The sequence below is a fragment of the Phaethon lepturus genome, unplaced genomic scaffold (assembly GCF_000687285.1).
Source record: "Phaethon lepturus isolate BGI_N335 unplaced genomic scaffold, ASM68728v1 scaffold14586, whole genome shotgun sequence".
Lineage (NCBI taxonomy): Eukaryota > Metazoa > Chordata > Aves > Phaethontiformes > Phaethontidae > Phaethon > Phaethon lepturus.
Window position 1 is genome coordinate 74770 of NW_010548464.1, and position 8095 is coordinate 82864.

The window sequence follows — 8095 nt, forward strand, 5'->3', positions numbered from 1 at the left end:
TATGCAGTATATCTCCTAGAAAAGACCATTGCAAAGCCCTATATCAAGGAGAATCGTTTTTCTGAAGGTATTTTAAAAAAAAAAAAATCTAAGTGAAAACTTACTGGCCAAAACCAGGATCCATTGCATACAATAGTGGTGATTTTTCTCTTAGAAATAATGGCAAAAAAACCTTCAAAGACTGGTAGTGAATTAAGGTACACAAAATGGAGATTCCTGAGCACCTGCTGAAAACTAGGTTCTCGGAGATATCTAAGGGTGAGCAAGTAGAATCAACAGTAATTTCAGAAATTATCTCCATTATAATATGTGTAGGTGCTGTGGATTTTCTGCCACATATGAATTGGACTCTAAACCTGTGTCCTCACGGATTGTCATGACAACTGATACACACAGCAAGAATAACACTGGTACTCAGTTTTACCTGCAAGTAATCTAAACTGTCATTTTATTTGAGAAGTAATCAAATGAGTACATTTTGAGAAATACAAATTATCACTCCTATTACAGAGCCATAAGATAATCTGGAAGAAATGCCCAGTGAATGGAAAACTGTAGCCAAATAATTTCAAAATGGCTTTCCTGATATGGCCTGGTGAGAACCTGTCCTCTAAGGAAAATCCTCCTTGGCCAGCCGAGTGGCCTCAGACAGCTCTGCACCTCATCCCAAAATGGCATGGGTGAGGAACTAATTAATTGACAGGTATAGTCCTGCACCATGATTACTAGCTGTGAACCATCCATTGACAGGGTATATTAGAGCTACCTGTGATTTATTCCAACATAAACCTAGGTTGAACTGGTCTTTGGTTCGTTTCAGGAATATCTTCATCTCTCATGGGACTTGGCATATCAGGACCTATGTGGTGACTATTTCTGATTTATTTTATTGCTGTTTAGGTCTCTGCATGAAAGCATGGTTTTTATTCAGTAAATAAGCCTTGGCTCTGACAGCCCTTCACTGGAGCACTACTGCTCTGTACTGACTTCAGTTGATGAAGTGAGAAAGTATGTGGTGACATTTCTTCCAAGGAGGACCAGATTTTTCATGTGGAATGAGTTGAGAATTATTTTTAAGTAGATGACAATTCATGCAAAAGCCTTTTTTAACAAGGAACAGGGCAGAGAAATGCAAAAACTACTTGATATGGCAATAGGATTATTCTTTCAGTGTAATCCTCCCAAAGTTTTTTCCAGGAGGAATCAGTGGTTCTCTGAAGAGCTGAACTGACAGCTCTGCTAGGTGAAACTTTTTGATGGACCAAAGGCAGCACAGGCAGGAGCACTTTGAAAAACCTGCGTGATACATCAAATGATCTAATCCATCTATGCATCTCTAGCTGCTAGTGTGTAGGATCCTCTGTTTAATGGTTGGCCTTGGCTTTCCATGGGACCGCATCCCCTATGCAACTAAGAGTTCTAGAGGTAAATGAATCCACATTTTGTGGCAGTCAGATGACACCAAGTGCAATTTAAGGATATTCTTTTTTTTATCACTCGGGTCGGGGGGGAGGGACACTCAGTATTTTATTAGCTAGAAAAGAGAGGCCATCTGTCATCAGCTTATTGGATTCACGATGAGTGTTTTGCTCTCCTTTTCTCACAGACCAGAGGACTTGATCTGTTGCTGTACAGAAGCAATGTTTAGAGAAGGCATAGTAGATATTGTTGTAGGGGCTAAGACTCTGTAGTAAGGTCTGGGAGGCCCCTAAACCCAGAAGACATGCATTAGCTGGAAGGGCTCCACCTGAGTGGGGAACCAGGGAGAGCTAATAAGGAGTCAGTGATGGCCTGTAAGAATTGCAAACTTGGTTATGAAGTTGGCAAAAGGAGCTTCAGTCAAATAGGATATAGGTAGGATGCTGATGTGCCCAAAGTTGCCTTCAGAGGCCTCTGACCTACACAGCAATCTCATCTTGGTGAGGTTGGGGGGAACTAGGTTGGGGCAGAAAGCCACCTGCTTAGACAGCTGCCTTCATTTTGATGTTGATAGAAAGACATCTGGTGGATGGCTGTTTAGTGACATGGTTGACAGCTGGAGGAACATTGCTGCTTTCCAAGTCTTTTATGCCTGTATTGTAGGTATGAGTAGAGAAAACACTCCCAGGTGTAGGAGCAGGACTCTTACAACCTTGGAGAGTGGCGAGTGAAGTGAGGAACTCTTTGTATGACTGGGACACTATTTGGTTTTTTTCTTTTAAGGGTGTAATTGGATAAGCTTTTAGTGGTGCCTTTAAGAATACAAATAAAGAAGCCGAGATGATAGATGTAAACACCTGGGGAGAAGCTAAAAGAGAAAACAAAATAATAGAAAAGCTGCAGGGGGAAATAAAAATGAGGTACCTAGATGCTCTTCTGCGTATGGAGTTATCTCTCCTCTGTTTATCATGTGTCAATGTGGCTGCATTAGATAAATGTGAAACTCAAACAAATTCCTGACATCACTGGCATTGCTGAGACAATAACCAGAAGCTGTTGCCTCTTACTTTCCTTTTGCAGCAAAGTCTGATAGTGAATGAGACTGGCATGAGCTTGCCATCACTCACTCATTACTTTTGAAAATTTACTTCTCAGTCTGTGTGTGTCAAGCTCTTGGCACAACCCTGATAAGCAACAGAAAGGTTGAGCAAACAAAGCGAGCCTTTCCACAGATCGATAGAGATCAATCTCTTCATTTCCACTGACTGACAAAACAAAAACAGCAATTAAAAGTATGTTTGAAGCCGATAGCTAGCAGGCAGCTCCCAAAACCAAAGTACCAAGGGACTCATAGGAGAGCTTTTGCCTGCATGTTAGTTACACTGAACCCATCAGAGGGATGATGTTAGCCCAGACATGAGGATCACACAACAGGTAGATGTGCCTTGGGGTGTGTGCATGGAGGATCTTGGTCAAACTATGTGGCTAGGTCTAGGTTTGTTGTTTTGTTATTTACCAGTGGTCCATGACACTGGCTGCAGTCCCATACAGCTTTGGGCATACATATGTCCTAGACCACAGCATTGAGGGCAGAGCTGCAGGTGACATGAAGATGGGACTATACTTTGGTATTAGTCAACATCTGTAATGTAGATTGGTACCAGATCATACACAGCTGTCCAGTAATACAGCACATCTGGTGCACTGACTTACATAAAAGCCTAGGAGTGCGATGATTAGTTCATTTAGTTGTCATTAGATCATTCAGTCAACCATGTGGGACACAGCCACACCAGTGGATTGAACACCAACAAACCTTACAGGTACAGCTTGAAGGCAGCATGACTAGACAGTGTATGAGATTCACTGGACTCGGTTTCCTGACTGAGTGCTGTGAACTGAAAGGCTTGCTCACAGTTGCATTCAAGTATCAAAACCACAGGTCTTGGTGAAGTAGTTTTAAAAGGTCTGTCAGTACAAAGTATCGTCAAGAAAATAGTTGTCGTGGTAGGATCACTGGCTACTCAGAGCACCAAGTTATAAAAATATTATAGGTACTGCCATATATATACACCTATCTTATACCCATCTGTACGTGAATGTCTAGGATGGATGTACAACAGGTGGCACAGGAGAATAAGTGTAAGCAGAATATTACTGCTAGAAAATATCAATAGCTGAGGCTTAACACTTTCTCATATGAAGGAGTAGAAAACTGATTTTTCAGTTGTCCTGAATTCAGTGTGTTTTGTTTCTCTTGCTAGAATGCTGGCATCATCAATAAAGGTAAATGAGACTCGGTTGGATGTTACTGTTCTGGTGGGCCTCTGGTGTGAATGAACAGACAGTAGGAACAGAACATTGGCTCCTGCAGTAAGATGAGTTTTCTCTTTAGTTGGGGGTATGTGTGTGTGGGAAGGCTGAAATAATGTATTGCTTGTGGAAGCAAGAGACTTGACAGCACTGGCTAAAACAAGGCATACTGCAGGCAAGTACTGGGCACTCTTCCCAGTTACAGACATGCCAGTGTGCTTAATCACCACATACAAACTGTTGTTCTAGTAAGAGTTGATCCCCTGTTGGTGTGATGTACCCTTTTGTCTTCAGATGGCTTTGCTGCTGTGTGTCTAGCCTTCCCCTGCAGTATTGCCTTGCTTTTCCTGAACCGTAGCACTATTGCAGCTGCAGCCTTGCAGTGCTGCTCCCAGGGCTGCCACTCACATCAGAACATGTCTTGCTTCAGTGTCATGTTCTCCTGGAGGAGGTCAGATCCTGTAGACTAGCATCCCTTTGTAGGGTATGAGCTCAACTCATGGTCACAATCCTTAGGTTTTTGGCTTTATCCAGCCCCTATTTTTGGGGCAGAGAGTGTCTGTGTGATGCATTTATGTGCATCTTATGAGACAGCTACCTAGATGCACTTTGGCTCCTGATGCAAGTATGTTGTAAAATGGGGCTGACAGTCATTGCCCTGAGAACTTGTTGCACCAGTAGATTTCATGGGACAGCAAGAGCCCTCTGGAGGGACTAATCAGCTCTTTGTTGTGAAGTGGCAGAAACAAAGTTAGCATTGAGTCAGTGATTTTGACTTTCTGTAAGCTGAAGGCATGTAAGCTGCCAAGGAGTGGGCTGAAGGTGCTGCTGGAGCAGTGCAGAGGGGCCGTGGACCTGCCTCTAGCCCCTGGGAGGGGAAGGGTGAGATTGCATCCCTGCACTCCCCTTTTTGCTGATGGTGCCCCTGTGTGGGTCCTTCTTTTGGTTTGGTAAAACCCCCAGCCAGTACCAGGGAGATGTACTGCTGCTGAGTGGAGAAGAACAATAAAAGCTGCAAAAAGGGAGGTCTAAGAGCTTATGGAGCAACATCACATGGAAACCACAGGAGGTGGAAATTTTTCACTGTACCATCAAGTGAGACAAAATCCTAGCACCTAAGGCAAACAGTAACAAGCCCTGGGTTGACAGAGCCACACTCCTGCGAAGCCTTAGCCGTCGCAGCTGTCCTGCTCTGCCAACGCTGCTCTGAGGCTGCTCAGAAACAATTACCTCTCATCCCTCTTTAGGGAAATGACAAGGGGTGGGCTGGGGGAAAGGTGCCAGCAAGCACAGAAGGGAAGAGAGAATAGAGAAAATTTGATGTTGAATGTATTCATCATCATCTATTCTAGGGTCAGTTGTCTTTTTTTATTAAATGAGGTGCTATTTTTAGATTTTCAAATCCATACATGGAAATTATTTTCAAGTGTTCCAGCTTTCATCCTGTATAAAAAAAAAAAAAAAACAAAAACCAACTACGAATCTCATCTTGATAGCACATTTATTCCATTATTTTTGTGTGATTTCTTTTATCCTTTCTTCTTCCTACTCCAAAAAAATTATCCTTTCTTCTTCCCCTACCTTGGCTAATCTTACTGGAGATATGGCAAGAGAAAGCTATTTAATATTTTCACTTGTTGCTTTACTGTTCTGTTAGAGTTATGGGGGAAGTGCTGGTGGGCTAAGAAGAGGCTTAGCTTGCAGTCCACCCGCTTCCTTGTTATTTTTTTTTTCTTCAAAGAAGAGTCTGACAAAGAAGAGTTGTTCTGTTGCAGATTTGCTGAGTTCAAAGCGAGCGCCCTACAGATATGACTCTGTGATTAATCCTCAGAACTGGTACATAAAGCTTATGCTATGCCACTGCTACTAATGTTAATGGGAGTCAGGCAGCTTACTCACAGTGCAGTGCTTTAAAGGGTAATAATTTACCCAGAAAAGTCCTGAGGCAAGAGAAGTGATAGTCGTTTATTAATTCTTTTGTAAATCCTTTTGTCTATGGCACTGGCGTTGCTTTTCATCCATTTCTAAGTCATGACATTTTCGTGAGCCATGGCCCTTGAAATGGGAAGGCAGGATGGTCTTTTTTCCATGTCCTTGAACTCTTTGGTGCCAAAGGCAGCAGGTGCATATACTAGAATTCCAGGCTGTATTTACAAAGGAGAGACAAAAACCTCATAAGCATATTTTACACCTTCTGTTGCACATGCAAAATTAGTGGCTGTGGAGAAAAATGACCTCTAGGCAGCCATCGGAAAGCACACGGAGAAAGCTGCCTTGTTAGCTTTGATAGAAAGCAGTCCTGTATCTGGAGCATGGTTTTGACATCATTGAGATATTTACTTATATATAAGCACGTGCATTTTCAGGGAAATGAATTGGGATACCTGATTTTGAGATGTCTGATATGAAGTATGCTTGAAAGGGCCTGATAGTCGGTGGGAAAGGGCTCTGCATTCCTCAGCAGCCTGAGCAAGATTGTCAGCATCTGGCTATTGTTATATGAAGCAACACCTCCTAATATAGGCAGTTGCCCAAGAAAGGTGTCCCTTTGGCAGATTTGGCTGCATTTTTTATTTCTGTGTTAGATCTTCACTTCACCTTTCCAGTGAAGATGCTGCTTTCTCACTGGAGGAGAGAACTTTGGCTAGGAACCAACTCACGGAGAAAAGGCTGTGTGCAAAATCACACCATAGTACTGGATACTTTTTGCTACTTGTGAAAAACTTCCTCCACATATGCAGTGGATGTTGGTGTTCCAAAGCAGGAAAACTATAATTCTGGGAAACACTGTGGTGACTTCTAAAAGCACTTGGACTACTTGGGATCCCAAATGACCCTGAAAGTCACAGGCAAATCTTGAAAATCCCGTATTTTGTTCCCAGAGTAGATGAACCAGCACAAAAACTGATAGATGCGAGCGAACTGGCTTGGTGATCCTGGTGTGAATTGGCTTTGGGAGATGTGTCAAATGGCATCTGCAGTCAAAGGACCTCCTGAATACTAAGTTTCTGTCTTGAGATGAGTAGTCATAATTGCAGCTACAATTCTAGATTCTTTCAGAAATGCTATTTGAAATAACGAACTCGCAGCATGAGCTTGAGTATCAGTCTGGGGGAGTGGGTCGTTCATTAGGTAGAGTTCCCTTTCTCTCCCACCTTCCAATAAACATTTTGAATTATGTTTCTTCACCTTTCCTGCTTTTTTCCTTCCTTTCCAAATGCATCAATTGTATAGTCTTTCGCACTTTAAATTATCTAGTATCCATATGCATATCCCTGTTGTTTCTGTATGTAACTATAGGATGACTTCCCAGCTGATTTCTCTCTTTGCCTGATGGGTGGTGGTTTTGTTTTGGGTTTTTGGGGTTTTTTTTTGTAGCAAGGAGGCTGGTCCCAGGTACCAGCCTCCTCATCCTACCGGATAAGAGAATTTTTAGTTATTTGAACGATGGATCTCAGATGCTTGGGTTCATTTCCCTGCCTCTGCCTGTGGTGAGGATAGAGAAGTCAAAGGATAGAGGAGAGTGTGTTTCCTTTGATCTGAGAGAGGTGAGTAGTGGCAAGCTGACTTCTCAGCAGGATAAATGGGCAATGGGCTCTAGATAAGTCTTGGTATGAACTATTTAAACCACCCACTGGAGCTGGCCAGGCAACGTTCAATGAAAAGCACATCATCTCTTCTTCATTTGCTTGCTACTATATCTCTCAGAGGGATATGGGAGACAACCAGGAGTATGGTGGTGGCTCTTAGTGGGGCTGGCAGAGAGCCTGGGAACAACATTTGGTGGCAGCAGGTGCTGCTGGGGGGGGGGGGCGGGTCTCCTTCTATCAATTCTTAGCAAGTGTAGAAGGACCAACAGACTGTAGTATTTCCTATTGGGCTGTGCAATATACTTTTGTCCCCTTCCGGTGTTTTCAATCCTGAAACACTCTCTTTCAGACCACCAGGATTACTGGCGCAGGCCTGTTTTGGATTTTGGAGTGGGTTAGTAATGCCAAACTCCAGTTTAGCTCCAAATGGAACATGATTATAATGCAGGCAGTCTCATTTATTCAAGCAGCATAGGCTTTACTGTCTTGTTGAGTTCACATGGATGTTTTACGTGTCTTGGGGATATGTTTGACAGTGTCAAATCAAACCACACCATTATTGTATAAAAATGTAGTTCCTGAGTTTCATTTTTATGAGAGCACATTAGAGAAATCTGGTATAATCCAGAATTTTTAGAAAAATGACTGCTTATTTTCAGAACTCCCTGTAGACCAAACATAGGAAAAACAGCTTGTCTTTCAGCAGAAGATTGAGGACTGTAATTACACAAAATAGCATATACTTGCAATGAGTTGAATTTTCAAATTTATAT